At 43.1% G+C, this 19,209-nt stretch overlaps 1 protein-coding gene across 1 annotated transcript in view; it reads left to right on the forward strand.

Annotated features, from left to right (window-relative positions):
* The first annotated feature begins 8,234 nt into the window (after nucleotides 1-8,234).
* Nucleotides 8,235-19,209, forward strand: part of TRAK1 (trafficking kinesin protein 1) — a 141,632-nt gene continuing 130,657 nt past the window's right edge. The window contains exon 1 of the mRNA XM_050915794.1: nucleotides 8,235-8,429. The gene's annotated coding sequence lies outside the window, so the exon portion shown is untranslated. The remainder of the gene's footprint in view (nucleotides 8,430-19,209) is intronic.

Consider the following 19,209-nt stretch of genomic DNA (forward strand, 5'->3'; position numbering starts at 1 on the left):
TCATAACTTCTCAGACAGCGGAGGCTGTAGACGCAAAGCACAGATCTGGAGGAAATGAAGCTTCCTTAGTTACACAGCTTGCCAAACATTTTGTCACAGTTCAGCTGTTGAGGGGTTTGGTAGAGAGTCTACAAAACTGGTAAGAGGTCAGTGCTGCACACAGGTAAAATTTTTGCTGGTTTACTGGATATCCACATAGAATTGACTGGACTCATAAGCACTTAAAAATACCATGTGCATATGCATGGCAAAACTGCTCACTTCTTAACAATTTCAGATCCTGTCCCATTTTGCAGCATAAGTTTTCAGCAATTGCAGAGTTGATCTGTAATTACCAATGCAGCTACAGCTTTGAAGCTGCACAAGCAAAATAATTTTTCCAGTTCTTTTTTAATGTAAATGAGTAGTTGACTAGATATAAATAAACCAAATGCGTAAGTAGACATCACCTAGTTTCTTTTAGTAAGCACAAGAAAAGTATGCTTTGAAGAGGGATTTATTTAGATTCTAGAAAACTGTGTATTTTATCTTTGGCTCTGATGAGGGTGACTGATATAAAGAAGAAGGAATAGAATATTAGCTCAATTGCAGACCAGTCCTGACAGCAGTTTGATGGCAGATCTTAGAAAAGTCACTTAATTTCGTTGTCCCTGTCCAAGAGGACAAAACTAAGCCACAATAACTATCAAGTTACTGCCTTTGCTTCCAAATTTCTAGTGTTTTGTCCTATGTACAGCTTTCTGTTAAATTAGTCCAGGTTAGGGATTGGTTTTACGCAAAGGGGGCAAATACTCCCATTCTGGGGGAGTGAGATGGTATGAACTTTAACGTTAACAAAGTCTGTTGAAATCTTCATATAATAGTGGCAATAGCATTACAAAGTACAGAGAAAGAAACACCAAAAAACGCTTTAATAACAAACCAACCAGAGATTCATAGCTTTTCAAATTACATGTCTCCATGATGAAGAATTTTCAGTGTAATTAAAGGCAGGCACAGTGGGACATGTTGACTTATATCCCTCCTTTTTCCAGTACCTCTTAGTTAGGAACTATGGCACTTTTTTATTGTTGATACATACTTCATTACATGTCTGTATCTTTCTTACCATCTGGATGCACAATTTCAATATACTCCAGATGGGGAATTTTCCCTTTGATTTGGTATAAGAATCGGGAATTCTCTCTTCAAACATGTCACTTGTTTCCAGTACAAGAGTTATCTTGAAGAAATAATCTAAATACAAATACAGATCAGGGCTGTAATTATAAGACTCTTATCTTTGGCCTTTTTCTTACTGTTTTAGTCTGTTACTCCTTTAGTCTGTTACCGAACATGACTTCAAGCATTGTACTCAACTGCAGTAAACTTTTCTGTGGGAATATTGTCAACATTCAAGAACGGAATGCAAAATATTCTCTCTGCTGTTTGCACCATTTCAATACCCTTAGCAATCTGTACAGCAAACTCAGCCTTGCTATTTGCCTGGCTATCATATGGGACAGTCAGATGTAATCAAATTCTTGTTCTCAAATAAATATATGATCTAATTTAAGGTAAGCTGAGATCTTGTGATTGAAACCACATAGTTCAGGAATGCTTAAACACTTCGCTGCTCTACCCTCAATAGGTACTACAGAAGCCTCTGACATTTTGCCTGGTTCCCAAAAGCCTGACTATAATTTTAGCCTAGTAAAGTAGCCTATAATTTTAAGGTATGTTTCCATATTTTGTTTTCCTTTGGTAAGAAGATCTGTTCTTTAGTTTGCTCTAATGCCTGTTGAAGATGCTATGCACTTCTGTTTTATTTTGCCACATGTACTAGGTTTTCTCCCAGCTATCATGATTACTCATGCTCTATCCCATCTTGCTAGTACATGGTATTTCTTTCTATTCCAGACTGACCCCATTCTCAAGAGAGTTTCTATTCTCAGCGTCCTGGGTATGATGATTCAGTTGCTCATATATAATATTTTTCTGTTCCATTTGCCTTGACAGTTCAGTCATTCCTGGGAAGTACACGGGGCCACTTTTCTGGTCTTTGACCATTTTGGCAGAACGATGGACATACATAAACACATCTTTATCTTGTACTTTTTATTCTCAGATTCTTTTCCAACATCCTCTTGAAACTAGCACATACTTTCACTGTTTGAGTGAAACTTTGTGTGTTTTTCTTTATTTTTGCATTTCTGTGGTAACATTAATGTTCTCATATTATGATTTAGTCACCTTGTTTTTCTGGTACAAGGCTGCTGTATTCACTGGTCCTTCTCGAAGTCGTTAAATAAATTCAAATGTTACAGTTTCAGTATTGCATGCTGCTGATATTTGGGAGTAGCAATGATTTTTCAAATTCTTTGGTAGCTTCTGGGATTCTTCTGTTTGGAAATTTGTTTTCTCAATCAGAGTTGACCTTTTCACTGCAGAAACATTATTGCAAAACAGTGCTTGCCAATGCATTTGTTTCACCAGTGAAGCTAAAACTACTAGTGGTTTCTTTTACAAGAACAGGGCTCCAAATCTCGCCTCACTGGATCAACTTGTAAGGTCACCAATACTGCATGTATAGCATGCTTGTGTTGCCTCTTCCTCCATTATGGTCTCAATGCTTTGCATATGTCTAAGGTTTGAAAGAGATGTGGTAAGATACTCTGCGAATTTTAATACTCTCTGAGTTAATACCTTTAAACGTTGGCATATTACAAGCTACTTCTACCTTCCCAAAATCACTGGGTTTCCTTGGGAAGTCAGCAATTGCTCTGTATACGATACTGAAGTAAAAACCAACTTCCTCTTTTTTTCTTTTGTTTGTATTGAGTTTTATCTGCTAATGAGATGGGGTTAATTGTTATGGACTACCACAGTTTCTGCCAGGCATTCCTCATATCACATTCCTGAGTATCATCAGCTCTGATGCTGATTTGTGAGCCTGGCTGGCAGAGCTGATATTCTGCTGCTGCAAGGTTCACAACCAACAGCATTCTCAACACCTAAGCCTACTTGCTGGCTTCCAAAATATGATGAGATGACTGCCTTGCTTATGCAGGAAGGCTCAATAGGCCTTGTCAAAATCTTGCTTTTTCAGTGACTATCATGCTGCTTATGTAATTTTGAGATTACATAAAATTATTAGTGATGGTTTCTTTTTCAGTGTATTTCAGTGTTCAAACTATTCCTTATTCTAATGCAATAGATAGCGTGAAAAGCAGATGCTGTGCTGGTTGAATTACTTTCATCTGTTCTAGGTAGAACATGTTGGGAGGACATCCCATTTTCTTCAAATACGTTCAGCAGTTTGGACTCACAGAGTCAAATGCTTTATTATCGAGTATACAGATTCACTGTTTCAGCAGAAAGCAATGGCTTTTATGTTGCATATTCTGAAGATTGAGCCTCTATACTCAGGATATCCTTTGCATTCTGATGAGAATTCACAATGTCTTGAAGGTATTATCATCATTCCACAGTGTAATTTTCATTTGGCTTTGCTTGATTGCACTTTTTTTCCCTTTTCTTGTAAAATGCATGCCTGGCACATTTATCATTATCCCATTATCTTGCATTTAGTTTCCTCTTTGTTTGTGTACTTGTCTTCACTTCTAATGCTAATCTGAGCTTTACAAACTATTTATTCCAACTTGCATTTCATTAATGTCAAATATGTGCAAAACCCCATCCTCTGAGTCACTGTTTGCTTTCTTCATGTTTTTTCAGACTGTAAGATCTGGAATAACGCTTTCTTTTGCCAGAATTATTATATATGATACTCTATGCAGGACATTTTTCATGAGTTTTCTCCTTAAGACCTTTTTATCTTCATTTTATTTGTCTCCTCTGCTTGTGTTTATGCTTTAGCTTGTCCATAAACTTTCACTTTTTTGATTTAGCCTCTCATTTTCCTTGTGTTCTTTTTCAGATTACATGTGTCTGCTCTCCTTAGGTCACCATTGCAATAATACTTCAGACCAATGCCATAAGCTGGTATTGCTCCCGAAAGATGCAGCCCCTTTACAGGAAAGAAATTTCCAGTAGAGAAGCAGTTGAAGAAGGAGAAAGCATTGGTGCTGGCGGATGCTAGCTGAAGGAAGCATAGAGCTCTGAACAAGAAAAGCTTTTCTGCTGATTTGATTCTTCCAGCAAAGGCAGCATTGCATACCTTGTTGTAAACCAAAACCAAAACAAAACAAAACCCCACAAAACCAGAAAAAATCCATCAAAAGTACTCACATTTTTTATTTTCACATGCTCAGTCAGACAACTTGCAAGAATCTATGTGTTTTGATATTCAAGTAAAAGCAATGACAGCTTTACAAAAAACACCATTTAAACAAGAACAGATGTTGTACAGGCAGCATTAGGCAGACACTTCATAGATCCTTTTGAAGGACTTACAGCATTACTTGATCCATGCTGATATAAAAGTGTGAGAAATGGGGCCAATAACACCAGGTACCAGCAGGAAGAACAAAAAAAGGAGGCACCGCAACTCCTTTCTTCTTAAATCCACAACAGAGCTATTCAGAAACACATTCGTGGGATATGTTTTAGTGATTTTTTTTTTCCTCAGATCATTTGTTCATGCCCGTTGGAATTAGCTTGTTCTCTGAGATATTAAAATAATCTACTCTACAGTCATAGCTGCAATGGGGATCTTCAGCTGGCAAATTAACCAGAGATTCCTGAAACTGGTTTCAAATGCTTTTAAAGCAATATTGTATTCTTTGTTCTACAGGGACTGTAAAAGAAGTTCTAGAGACAGCAAGTGAGGAACATGCAAGAAAAACAACATGCTCACTGAAAAGTATATTTGAAAAGTCTTCTATTTTAGCAGGGTGGAAATAAAAAGTCTCTTCTAGAGATGTAATCAAGGAAGCAAAATTAAGAATGAATGTGATAAATATCATGTGATAATCAAGAAGAGAGAGGAAATGGAGAGGATAATGAAAACAGAAAGAGAGCAGAGAAATCTAGGGAACTTTTTTAAAGTATCTGGTTACTGTGTCAATTGCCAGCTTCGGAATTACTAGGTGGATGAATTGAGATGGCAATAAGAATGCAACGGAGGATGCTTATGTGCACTATAGCACCATGCAACAACAAATCATAAGGAGGATTTGGTGCAGCAACCACCAAACAACTGCTACCGTACCCCATGACCAGCGCAGACACGCACCTTGCATGCGAGGGGCTGGTAGTCCTGTAGCCCCAAGTTCTCTCCCCTAATATACTCCCACACACTGTGTTTGTGTATAAATAGTGCATGTCATTGCCATTTGTCCCACCATGAAGGACTTCTGCTCACTCTAACAAGACTCTTTTCAGTCTCAGCAGTACATCTCAAATCCTTGTTCCTTACAGACGTGACCGGTCAATTGGTTCTTATCAACAAGAAGTCTCCAATCATGCAGACTTGTTTTCCTTCTGCCTGCAGATCCTTTCTGGCTTCTGTTTTTTTCAGCATTGGATTTTCTTCCTGGGCTCTGATCCCAAGATGCCTCTGTTGTGTGTCTTCCTCTGTTTTTGTGGAACTGAAAGCTCTTTTTTTTCTTTTATCCCTTACCAGCCTATCTTTGTTTTTTTCCTCCTTCTCATTGACATTCTGTAAAGCACAGAGCAAACTCTGTTCCTCAAAACTACTTCTCCTTCACTGTACAGACCCTTCCTCCTCACTGCTGTCTTGGGCTTATGTTATACATTATAACAAGTGCCCAGCGGCTGCTGAAAGGCTCTATTCCTTCTTTGCAACCACAGAGTCTTGTTCCCTCTCTTGTGCAACCTCTGTCACTCATCTGACTCCATTGTTAGCTGTTTCAGGAATTAATCAGAAAACTACCCTTTTTTAAAGCCTCCTGATGTAGCTTGCTCACTGGCTAACCCCAGGGTCACACGTATACAAGACCAGGCACAAAGGAAGCAAAGGGAGGACTCAGCTGAGGGTGAGAAGTGGAAGGGACCAACCTTTTTAACGATACGTAGGTGTTAGACTTCCTAGCAGTAACATGAAGTTTCTATTTTAGGGAGGAGTTAGCGGAGACTACCGGGATGATTTAAGAGTGCGGTCTTTCCAAAGGGATGATCCTGTTCCTCCCAGGCAAATGGTTTCAACTCTTCCTTTGTGCTCACTCCTGATACTTTTATGACCTTAGGGTGAATCTATTCAGTTCACTAATCTGGCAGAAAACTGACAAGGAAAAAACCCCAGTTAGTTCTGTGTCAGGTTAGCAAACTGAGTCACTCACTGAGGAATCCTAAGCAGCAGAGCCAGCCCCTGAGAAACCCAGGAGTGCCTTGCTCCTCCACAGGAGAAGTGGGGAGAGCAGCATGCTCCTTTTGGCAGCAGCGGCAGCAAGCTTTTAGGTTGACTCACATGCCCCATCTAACTGCACCCTTAGTCACTTCCAGGGGATCTGCTCTAAAGACACGCCGGTTCAGCAGGTGCCTGTGAATCCTGTTGTCCTTGTAACCTTTCTCCTCTCTTTTCTATCACCCAAGTGCATCCCCATCTGGGATTCTCTTTGTTTGCATCTGTGAAGGGTTGGATCATTTCTTTTTACGGGTTGCTCAGGGTCAAACCCTGAATCCATTTACACTCGCTCGAGGTTAACACACATCCCACGCTCCTGGAATCCTGTCACCAGCACGACTGCAACTTTTTTGTCATACCAGCTGTAACCTTGGACACAATTCTGTTCTTCCCTTGCCAGTAAACAAAAACAATCAAACCCTCCTCCAACAAATAGTTCTGTGAGCTGCAGAAATAAGACGTCGTGATTTCCTCTGGGTTTCTTTTTTTTTTTTTAATGATTAGATTTATTAAGAACCTGGACTGAAGCTTTTCTCTGTAGGTGGGACATTAATAACAAGTCTTTTCCTTTGGGGATTTTCTGGTGTCTAATAGATCTTGTACTCATACTGCAACTTTCCTTTCCAGGAGAGCACGGGCGAGATTCCTCTCCTTCATTCCTCTACCAAACTTGAAGAAACACATATTTTGAATGTCTAACTTTCATCGCGACCCTCTCTCCTATTCCCGTGTCGGTTGTTCTGTCCACCAGCGTCCCTGCAGCCTGGCTGGGTGCTCGGCCAGGGTTCTGTTCAAGCCTTTTTGCGTGGCTCAGGCAAGCAGCGCTCTCGCATGCACCGTGACAAATCCAGGAACAGGTCGCCGCGGCAGTTCGCCGGCTCCACCAGCCCAGGTCATTCAAAAGCGAGACGGCCCAGGCGGCCGTAAGAAATCCCAACACTTGGCAAAACCGCAGCCCCCTTCGCTGGCACCCGGCGGGCAGCTGAGCGGGTCTGCGCCGCGCCAGCCCTCGGCCCCTGCCCCCCGGCGAGGCCCTCCCCGCACCGCGGCGGGTCCCTCTGCGCCTCCCAAACCGGCTCGGGTCGCTTCGCGTGGCCGCTACCGACCCAGCTACGCCTTCCCCAAGCCGGGGAGCCGCCCGCTCGCGTCCTGTGGCAGCCGGCCGTGCCGGGGCAGCGGGAGCCCCGTCGCGGCGCGGGCCCGGCACCCCTCGCCCTGGCTGCTCTGCGGAGAGGGCCCCGCGCAGCCACAGCGCCGAAGGCCGGGGAGCGCTTGGCCGCGGGCAGCCCGGCCAGCTCCGGCCGAAGCAGCGGTGAGTTACTTCTAAGGCGGGCGGTCCGCCACCGCCCGGGACCGAGGCGAGCGGTGGCGGGCAGTGCTGCCCGCGGCCGCCTTCAGGTTGGTCCGCGCAGCGACAAACGTCTCCCGCTGCCGAGAGCCCCCCTCGCCCCGTCCCGGCTCCCCCGGCTCAGAGCAGCCCGTCCCGCCGGCCCGGGCCGCGGCAGGGGGCCGGTTGCTGGGCGACGCGCGGCCCCTCCCCCGCGGCAGGGCTGGGCGATGAGGTAATGGCCGCCGGGGGGCGGGGGGGAGCGCTGCGACTACCGAGCCAGCGGCCTCCGAGGTGGCCGGCGGCGGGCGGCGCCGCAGCCCCCTAGGTGTCCGCGCCGCCCCGCCTCCCGAGGAGGCCGCGCGGCCCGGCGCGGGTAAAGGCGAGCAGAGGAAGCCCGCGCCCAACAGCGGCCGAGGAGAGCGGCCGGCAGCCGCCCCACGTGCGCTGCCGCCCGGCCGGCCGGCGGGAGGGGTTCGCAGCGGTCCCCGGGCGCTGTTTGAGAGCGGGGAGCTGAAGCGGCGGCGGCCCGCGCGGAGCGACCGGGGAGGAGGGCACATGAGGCGCTGGCAGGAGGAGGGAGAAGCAGCAGCCAGCCGGCCGCAGCAGCCCCTGCGCTCTGCCCGCGCCGCACGCCGCGGCCTCTCAGCGGCGCTGGCCGAGGGCGAGCCGTGAGGGGAGAAGCAGCCCGGAGGTGGCCGCCGCCGGCAGCGAGGCTCCCCCGGCCCGCGGGGGCGCCGCCGCCCGCGCCCCGCTGCCGTTGGCGGCGCGCGCGCCTGGGCGGCCTGGAGCGGGGTGAGTGCGCGGGGCGGGGAGGAGGGCAGAGGTGCCCGCGCGCCGCCGCCGTTTGGCGTGTAACGGTTCGGCGTGCGGCTCGGTCCGCGGCCACGGCCGGGGAGGCGGGGACCGGCGTGGCTGCCTTTGCCCCCGCTCGCCGCTTCTCCTCAGGTGAGCGAGCGGGCGCGGGAGGCGGGGGTCTGGAAGCCGCGCCGTGGCGTTGCGCGGGCGAGGCCTGCTTCGTTCGCCGGGGAGCGAAACGGGTGGGTGAGCAAGGTGCCCCGGCTCCGCCTTCTCGCGCCCCCGCAGCCCCGTGGCAGCGGGGCGACCTTCACGGCCGGCTTGCTGGGGGGCGGCCGGAGCGCCGCCTCTTTGCTGCCTCTGCTCTTTTGTCCCTTCCGCCCCCTTAAAAGAAAGAGGTAGTTGGGCGTAATTGTTTACCGAAGGTCAAGAATCGCTTGCAAAATTTCGCCTGTGAATTATTTACAGGTAAACTGCTGCTGTTGTCGGTTAGAAGGATCCTCGCTTATAGAGATAGCTTTCATAGCCATTGGGGAGGGACATACAAATACCAACTTGGTTTCTTCAGTGTCAGGGATTACGGATAGCTTTTGGTGGTATACCTCTATTTAAAATGACTAAAATATTCCATTATGGTTTTTTTAGCAAGTTTGAGATCTTAGTGTCTGCTTTGGTTTGCAGCTGATGATTTTGAACTTCATGTTTAGATGAGCTTATTTTCAGGTAAAATTAGGGAAGAGTAGGAAATGTCCAAAAAATGGAACATCTGTTAAAGGGTGGGAGCCCAGGCTTCTTGTTCTCCCTTGCTCAGACTTTGGGAGAAGTCTGCCGTGTGGGCACTTACGCTCTTGCAATATGTAACCTTATTTGAACCTTTCAGTCTGCCGAGATTAAATCGTGGGTGTAATGGTTTTTGCAATCAGGAAAGCAACGGCAAAAAAACAAGCTAAAACAAAACCAAAACAAACAACAGTTATGGTGACTGGTTTGCCATATGTGCATGTTCTACTGCTGTGTGTTACACAGTTTCATGTACTGTAAGTAATGCCCTGGATTCTGACTCTACTGGAACTGAACTGTGTTTAAATGTGGTTGTTCCTAGTAGGGCTCTTCTTCCTCCAGGCTTCTTATAGAAACTCCAGGAGCGTTGTCCCCCAGCCCGTGAACCATATTCACAAAGTTGTGCCTTCTCTGAGGCACTGTAACCTGTTTTAATTGAGCCAGAGCAACCTGTGATGACAACAGATATGAACATCATTTTAGAAGCACGTCAGAAAATTATATTAAGCCATGATTATAGCTATTACTTCTCTGTTTTTCAATGGGCATCATTATAAGGGAGGAAAAACAGAAGGGTAGAAATCCTAATGGAAGAGTTTTCAGCTTTTAATGTGAGCTAAGTGAAGACCAGACGGCTGTATATGTGGATAGAATTTAAATTTCTCTTGAAGCAAAACAAAAGTTTCTGTCAGTTGCATGAATGAACTCCCACTTGCCAGTGGATTTAACTGCATGGTGGATGACAGTAGTGGAAATAAGTAGAGTCTCTCTGGATCTAGTGCAAAAAAAACCCTAATCAAAAATCCTGTAGTTCATAACTGAGCTTGGTGCCTATTCTAGAGCACTGGGTAGCACGTCAGTATGCTGAGAAAGCATTAACATTAGGCACATACATTTATATATGTGGTGTTCCATGTTTGATATGTGTATGCATAAAATCTCAGTGAAACATGAAGTTGTTGCTGCAACCTCTGAGCATCTGACTAGTTTAATCCAGGGTCCTGACTAATGAAGTAGTACCAGCATGTGATCTGCAAGTTGTGCCATGTATATTAATGGCTGTTAACTTGGCACTCTATCAGTTTGTGGAACGCAGGTGAGAGTTGGTGGGAGTAAGTGAACTTGCATGTACCAGGGAGCAAGATCAGATTGAAAAGATTTGCCTGGAACTGTTTGGAACTCCTGTTGTTCCTTTCTGCTGCAGCTCACACCTGAGCTCCTTGCTGCTTCACACATTCTGTCTCCTTTAACAGATTAGCAGCTGCTTTTGTAGAAGTAATTTGATCCTAACCTTTCCATGTCCTCTGAGGATTTTCTTTTGAGTTTTGAAATATTCTAGCCGATCTACTTTGGGATAGAAGAATGAGATTAGTATCATAGAAATTAGTGCAGGTTAAATATTTTTGTTTTAAGCATGCACTTGATCAATACTATTGTTTCTTACTGTTGTCACTGTATAATGCTGAAAAGGAAAAATGCTGAAACTTCCCATTGTATCTGCTGTGATAGACATAAGCTGAATGCAATACTTTTTTTTTTTTCCTAATAGCTCAGTAGAAAAAATTCTCAGAATGAGTGCTATTGAGCCAGCATCTGCAATATCGAAAGGCAAGAAGTTAAAAAACAAACCTATCACCCTTTCTAAAAGCTGTATGCGTTTTTCTTCTTAACAATTTCCTATGTTACTTAAAAATTTCCTTGGGAGAGGGGAGATAATAAGGGGGAAGGCAGTGTATGAGTTATATTTGTTTGAAATCTGTTTCTTTCCGAAGTCTTTAAAATAATTTTCTTTCACTTCCGAAACTGGCGTGGCTTAGTGCTCCTTCTGCTAGGATCAGAAGTAGCATTTGTGGGACACCATTTGTTTTGTGTTGTCTGGATGTTGTACATTGTGAGTGGTCCTCAAGTCAAGGTTGGTGGAGTGCTTCTTCTTAGTTTGCAGAAAATGGTGTGTTCTTTGTTTCAAATTTTGAAACAAATACCTTTCCCCCTGCCCCAGTAATGACTGTTCTGTTTGCAAAAATGAGCACCTTCCTGATAAGTCTCCAGTATTAGGCTGGGTACTTCATCGGTGTAACTTTTTGAATAACCCCATTTTAACTCTCACAAAACTGTCGCTTGATTTCATGTGCTGCTTATTTCACAATACCTCCATATTAATGCAAGAACAGACCAGTATGATATTAGAAGTCCTGATAACTACAGTATGGAGTTAGGAGCTGTGTTTTAGCCTGTTTGTCAGAGAACTATTGTTGGTAGGTAGGCTGTTATAACTGGTTCTGTTTGCCTTTTGAACTATTCCTTTTCTCCATGGCAGTTCTGCCTCTGTAAGAAGCTTAGTGATGCCACCAAGATCAAAATTAAAGAATAAATACACTTAAATTGCATGTAAAATGATCAAAGGCATACTGGCATCTTCCTGTGTGATGCTCATATTGTTCCTTGTTTCTGCTGTGAATGAGATTGTCACTTGTGTGTTGCATGAGAGCTATTAAAAGGAATGGATTCCAGTAGCAACTGCATACCAAATGGCCTTCAGAGTTACCATAAAAACATAGTAAGTAGGAGAAATGCTTTCTACTCACTAAATGACAACTGTTGCATGTCAGTTGTAGGCAGCTCAATGTACGAGGCTTTGTAATGCTGGAACTGTAAAACTGGTTTGTGATCTACAATGCCTGTGCTGTGAAGGTATGTTTGAGTCATGTTTGTATCATTAAAACTCCATGAGCAAAGCCATTGCCTCCTTGGAATGCTGCACTTGAATGGAGAGCTCCGTTTTGTGGATTCAGTTGTGGGATTAGTGCTACTGGGAGAGAAAAATCTTGAGAATTAACTTCCTGTTAATGTAGGGTTTCCAAGATACCTGTTGGTGTCTGGTTCAAAGCCTTCCTGCTTACTCTGTGGTTTGACTGAGATAGCTGTATGAGTTTACAAGCACTCTTATTTCACTTTGTAGTGAATAACATCATGTCTCCTAAATAAATTTCAGGAGTTCACTGCTAATGTTCTTTGTCAAAAACTGTCCTTTATTTGAACTTTGATTCATCAATATTTGTGTTTTTATTGGAGCCTATTGATTACAGTGCAAAAAGTCATGCTATATAGTCGTCCGGCTTATGGTTGTCCAGCTAAGAGGCTTATTGATAGCACAAACAGATTAGCTCAGAGATAATTCTTAGATTCAATTATGTTGGCAGATTTTCTTTAGTTAAATCCGTTAGTGACTGTACTGGAGTCGATTCTTTGCCTTATCTTACACCTTCTCTGGACAGGATTGTCTAACCTTGCAGTCCATGAGATGCTGTAAACCCAAATGATGCTGCTGCTCTTTGACTGTCATATTTCCTTTTCTGCGTGGTTTTTTTGGTGTTTTTTTTTAAGTATTCCGATGGATTAATATATATTAGAGCCCTGTTGTTTTTGCTTCCATTTATAGCAGAAGTTCAGAACACTGTAGCAGTCAGAGTAATAGAAAGAAGGAAGGAAGTGTGAGAAGAGCTTGGTTTAAAAGCTCTTGCAAATTTTCATTATTGGCTAGTTTTGACATAATACCATGTTGCTGCCCAGCAGAGCAAATTTTCCCCTGGCTGTGGATTCCCTCTTCTATCCTCTTCCATGTTATGGTATTGGGAATCAACTCCATGACTTAGCTGAGAGCTGTTTTTAAGGTAACTCTTCAATCAGATTGTCCGTCCTGTAGGCAGCTGAGCAGCTGTTAGCAGTGAGGCAAAGGAGGCAATAGGAGTAAGTGGCTGAGGTGTCACTGAGGTGTCAGGAGGGAAAGTCTTCGGTGAGCATAAGCTGACTTTGAAACTGTTGCACTCTAAGCTCTGATATAACCAACACCAGTTGTGTGTTGATAGATGAGATGCTAATGCTGAGGCTGACAATAACCTGCTATGTATTTGTGTGCTTATGGAATATTCTTAACTCCCAGCACCTGTATGAACAGAAGAGAGAAATACTGAGTAGTTGATGTTCTTAGGCTATACACAGACATTATCCTTTACGATACAGAATGACAATATACTTAAGAATAAATTTGAATATTTTCACCTTGCTAACTTTCAGTTCAGTCTGCATTTCTGAGTATTCTTTCCTGAGCAAGATGCCCACAAATTATAGTCTCTATTGTGAATAATGCAATCCTCAAAACTTAATGTGTAAAACGGTATGATTTTAGATTTATAAAGTAATATGAACTAACCTGGGGGGGGGGGGGGAAGGACTTGTTTTCCTTCTGCCGCCTTCATTTATTTTTTTCTTAGCAGACTTCTTTGGAAAAGCTTTCCCTTTTTAAAACTCATACAAAAACAGCAGAGCTTTCTTCCTTAGGTTTTGTAACATCAGCAGGTAAATGTTTTTCTTCATAGACCATAAGACCAGAAAGAACAACTGGATGATCTAGTTTGATTATCGAAACTATGAGCTTATGGCTCCATCCTGAAGTGTTTTGATATGAGTTAAGACGTATATATGTGTTTGTAATCACTCTGGGGAAAAATTATCCAGGTATTTTTCATTAAATGTTGCTTTCCTAGTGAAATAGCCATGTGAAAATTGCTCATGCTTTTTTCTTTTTTTTTTTTTTTTAAACTTTTCTTATATGATGTGTTCTGAAGGGTTTGGAAAGTAGAAGCGAGAGGTTTTATTAAGACAGTAACTTTTTTCCCCTACTGCTTTTAATTTGTGAATGTCTTGTAACTTTGCAGGAGGTCTGCAAATACCTTTAAGTCTTAATGTGTAGTAAAGCATGTAAAAGTTATTTCCTTAGTTTCTTTTTGCAGACCCTTTAAGGAAATCAGTGAACTCCAGGATGAAAATGACTGGTGTAGAGAGAAAGTGCAAAGAAGAGAAATACAAAGTGATAAAGAGTTTATATTTCTGAGATTTTGCAGGCAATGTGTTGTAAAAGAACAAAGTTGACTTTATGTCCTGTGTGAAGATAGGAGCTCTGTGGAAAGTGTGCCACTTTGTGTTTGGTGGATCACAGCATGGTTGAGGTTGGAAGAGATTTCTGGAGGTCATCTGGTCCAACCCCCCTGCTCAAGCAGGGCCACCTACAGCCGATTGCCCAGGACCGTGTCTAGACATCTTCTGAATATCTCCAAGGGTGGAGACTCCACCACCTCTCTGGACAACCTGTGCTAGTACTCGGTCACCCTCACAGTGAAAAAGTGTTCCTGGTGTTCAGAGGGAACCTCCTGTGTCTCAGTTTGTGCCCGTCGCCTCTGGTCCCGTCACTGGGCACCACTGGAAAGAGCCTGTCCCTGTCTGCTGTGCGCCCTCCCTTCAGGTATTTGTAAATATTGATGAGGTCCCCCCGAGCCTTCTCTTCAGGCTGAACAGTCCCAGCTCTCTCAGCCTCCTCTCATAGGACAGATGCTCTGGTCTCCGTTCTTTGTGTTAGTGGTCCTTCACTGTACTCTCTCCACTATGTCCATGTGTCTCTTACACTGGAGAGGCCAGAACATAGTGCCCCAGGTGTGGCCTCACCAGTGCTGAGTACAGGGGAAGGATCACCTCTCTCATCTAGTTTCCCACCTGTCTTACAGCTGTTAGAGGAAAAACGTAAGAACCACCCCCCTGCTCCGCTATGTAATAATTCCAGTGCTTCAAACAAAACATGGAAAAACTGCTTATCATTAGTTTTCAATGAAGTTTAAAATAATGCTGAGTTGACTTGTCCCATCTTTTAATGGAAACCAAAGGTTAGGAAAATGTTCATACAGTGGAAACATTTATAACCTAGAGGGGAAGAATGAAAACTGTGGATACATTGAAATAGTACGTGCACCTTTGAGGAGATTAGCTGATTACTGTAAATTGGAACCAATCAGTGCACTTTGTTGCATGTTCACATAAATTCTCCTTTTTAAAGGCAGGTGCTGGTAATGTCATATTGAACTTTAATTTCATGCAAGTCAGGACTCTGCATGAATTATGGTCTGACAGTGGCCATAATTTGGTGTCCTAGAGAATACTGAAGTGCAGTTTTGTTTGAAGAGAGGGGTATTTTTTAAAAATTACATTGATGTCTGCTGCTTGTGGGAAATGGAGACTTCTATACTTAGTGTCCTCTTTAATGTTTGCATAAGTGGAGCTTGTGTTACTAACAACATTGCCTGTCCCAGAAAGCCTAATTTCACCATCAGATACTGCACATTTGCATGCTTCGCAAGGGGGCACCATCCATTCCTCTGCAGTAAGCAGAAACCTTGCAGTTCAAATCCATGCAAACCTGTTGCCCCAGTGGTACCTGTAAAATGAGCAGAACTGGAAGACATTGGAGCAATGTCAAAGTCTTTAGACTGTCCTTTAAACCTGTCTTGAACGGAATTTCTTTCTCTGCAGCTGTGACTGATCATACTAGCTGTATTTCTGAGGAGGTGTGCACTGTTGATGTAAAGTGATGAGGAGGAAATCAATCTTTCTGGTAATATGGTTTCCTATTATAGATCTCCTGTAGTCACAAATTGCACTGCCTTCAGAAAGGAGTGGCAGACTTCTGTTTTGTTTTGGTAATACTACAGTAATGATCACTTCCAGGAATTTATGGAGGGGGTGGAGGTCACTGTTTACCAAAAACATTACCTTCTTAGAGGCTTTGGTTCTGTAATGAATTCTGCAAACCTGCATGTGTGAAGGTCATAGCAAGATCAGTCCTTTATGGGTGTATTTCCTGAGGGTTATGTAATCTTGTCAGGTGGTAGATAAGCATGTTATGGTTTGACCCAGTGACTTGTGGCTGACCTGAGAGCCACAAATTTCCAATATAAAGCAATCTGAACTGAAAGTGCTTCTTCCGATTGTCTGAAATGTTTATAACCTTTGATTACTCTTGTATTTGTTCCCTACAATTTTACTCTGTAATGGCTTTCTCAAAAATCTTATTTTGCAAGCCATCGGAATGAAAAGACTGAGAAAGGTTAGATACTGCACTTATCTGGCAGAATACGATCTTGTCTCAAAGTCCAAAGTGGTCTCTACTGTAATGCTATTGGATGTATGTTATGCTATCATTTTTCTGTAGAGAACATTGAGTTCTCCATGACATTCACTTGTACTGCTTTTATCTACTAAATGAGATTTCATTTAGGAACTGTTGTACCTCAGGCAAATGCAACTTTCTTAAATACTTTGCTCATTTATATTGCAAAAGCTACAAAACATTCAACATAAACTTCTAATGAACTGAGTTTGTTTAAGCATTCACAAGTCACAAAAAATCAGTCTCTCTTGCTTTGCAAAGGATGAAGGAGATCAGCAAGATCAAAACATTTGACTGAGGTAATTCAGGAATTGGTGCCAGTACTAGAATTAAATCCAGTTCTTGTGAATCTCTGTTATAAGCCTGTCAGTCTCTTAGAATCAGTGGATTGGCACATTATGTGGTATTAGCTGTTTATGACCTGACAGGGTAGACTATCTCAAATAGGCAGCCTCCTCAGTAGACATGAGTACTACACCTGCACTTTTTTATTTACAGTACTAAGGTTGATAGCATACATTACTAATCCTCTTACAAAAGAAAAACTCCAGGTGGGCCAGAAGACTCTCCTTTCTCTGAAGAGTGTATGACTTGCTCAAGTAATTTGAGTGCATTTTACAAAAGTTTTAAATACATGTCTGGCAGATGGGTTGTTCAGGATAAGACAGTGCTACTATTACAATAGTGATTTTAGTGAAATTTCTATGTTCTTTTTGCCTTCAGTAAAACTGATGGACTATTAAGCTAACCATGGGGTATTGCTATGAAAAAGATCTGTATTCAAAATGGGAGTCTGGGATTTCACAGCCTGGGAACAGAGCACATCCAAGACACAGCGCCATCTCACTTTGCTCACTGATGACTGTTCTAGGTAAGTCAGAGTCTCAGAGCTTCTTGAGCCTGACTTACTAACCTCCTCCCTCCAAGAGTAAACACTGCACCCATTTTGTACTATTTATCAACTTTCAGAGGATACCTGCTGTTTGTTGACATAAAGGAAGAAAAATGGGAAGTCTTGTTATTAATGTCCCCCTGTACTGTTATACTGCATAGGAGGAAAGAGAGGAGGGAAATAAGATTTTTGACTTGAAATGTCTGGATAGGAATCTTTTTTGTTTTGTTCATGGGGGTATTTTTAAAAAAAAAGAAATTTAGATAACTGCTTTTGTGGAATGAGTAATGTATTAAAGCTAGGGATGTTTGTATGTAAAGGCAAAGATCATAACAAAGTGTAGTTCGAAGGGAATAAACATAGAATTAACAGTTCACGGTAGATAATGACTCTAATAAAAAGCTTCTCAGCCCAGGTGGAGCAGGCAGATTGATGCCGCGGCACTTTGCGTATGAACCTATCTCCTAAAAGCAGAGAGTGGATTTCTTATATTCTGCATTCATGATTTTATTATGATTTTATTTCATTCATTGAGGGATATTTTGTATCTTATTCCTGTTCCCAAATTGTTGTTGATGATCCCTGATGGCAGGAAATGTATCTTAATGATATGACCTTAAATGATATGCACAGAGAAGTTGTGGATGCCCCATCATTGGAAGTGTTCAAAGTCAGGTTGGACAGGGCTTTGAGCAACCTGATCTAGTGAAAGATGTCCCTGCCCATGGCAGGGGGTTGGACTAGTTGGTCCTTAAAGGTTCCTTCCAACCCAAACCATTCCATGAAATGTGGCCGTAAATGTGGGTTTTTTTGATCCAAAAGTAGTATGAATGCACTATGTTGATTGATATGAATATTTACAGTAAGAATTAAGAACTGGAATGAATTTCATGTATTTACTAAAGTAAAACTGATAATTCCTTAAAAAAATTTTGACATGACTTGCAAGCTGGTATTTAGACGTTTCAATTCAGGTGGACAAAACTGTACTTTTAAATGGTCCTTATTGTTCATCATAATTAATTTTTTCCTTTTGAAAAATCTTGGTATTAAAGCTGACCTTTCTTCCTTTCTACCAACTGACTAAATGGATTATTTCTTGGATTTGTAAATCTAGCACAGCTGCTCTTCCAGCAGGTATGAATTCAACAAGAACAAAAATGTTTCTTGGCTCTTGAGTTGCCAGTTAGTTTCTCAGCTTCAGTTTCATATGACTGTTGAATTGGTCTGGGTAAGTTGAAACTGAAACCTCATCTCTTTGTATCTCCAGAAGAGGCCATTGCTGTTAAGCCTTGGGTTGATGCTTGTCTAGGTTCTGTAAATTCTGGCTCTGGGTGCTCGCCTGGTGGTTTCCCTCAGTCCTGTGGTGCCATGGGTAAGCACATGCAGCAGTTAATGGAAATAGTGATGATTTGAGTCCCACTAGGGATTGCTGTTCTCATGGCAATGAAGCTTGGAAGATAACATTGCAACACCAGTATTTGAAAATCCTCGAAGCTGCAGATAAAAGTCAGGAAGTGACTGCCTAAGAGTGGGTGAGAAGTAAAGCCAACAGAGTGCCTTGATTTAGTGGTTTTACTCTTTAAAAAAAAAAAAAAAAAGGCAGTTTCCCGACAAGCAACTGAAGCTGCAGAAGAGGGCAGTCTTCCTTCCTCATCCTCACCTCTCCCTCATGCACTGCTTCTTGTATGGGCATGCAGTGGCCCAGCTCAGAGAGCTGATCTAGCTGAAAAGTACTTTACACCATCCTCTGTGTGTTCTCGCCTGTGCTGCCTCCTACATCCCCTTGGCTTAGCCTTTCAATGAGGTTGCATTCCTGATCACATTGATGTGGAGTGGTACAAGCACCAATGTCTCTATGAGGAAAAAGGAGTGATGGGAATATATGGCTTCAGGGTAAGTGTGCGGTAGGATGAGGGTGTGCTTTCAGGACAGCCTACACTAATATTAGCTAGGGATGACTGGGAAAGCGTGTGCCTGAAGGCTGTGCTTTTGCAGCCACATTAGCCTGGTGTCACAGTTTGCCATCTCTGGTGGGAATAGTTGTACCGTGTCACCAGCTATGTGTTGTACTGCTTTGTCCACAGATCTTTCACGCTGGCTTTACCCAA

Source organism: Gymnogyps californianus, chromosome 2, assembly GCF_018139145.2.
Source record: "Gymnogyps californianus isolate 813 chromosome 2, ASM1813914v2, whole genome shotgun sequence".
NCBI lineage: Eukaryota > Metazoa > Chordata > Aves > Accipitriformes > Cathartidae > Gymnogyps > Gymnogyps californianus.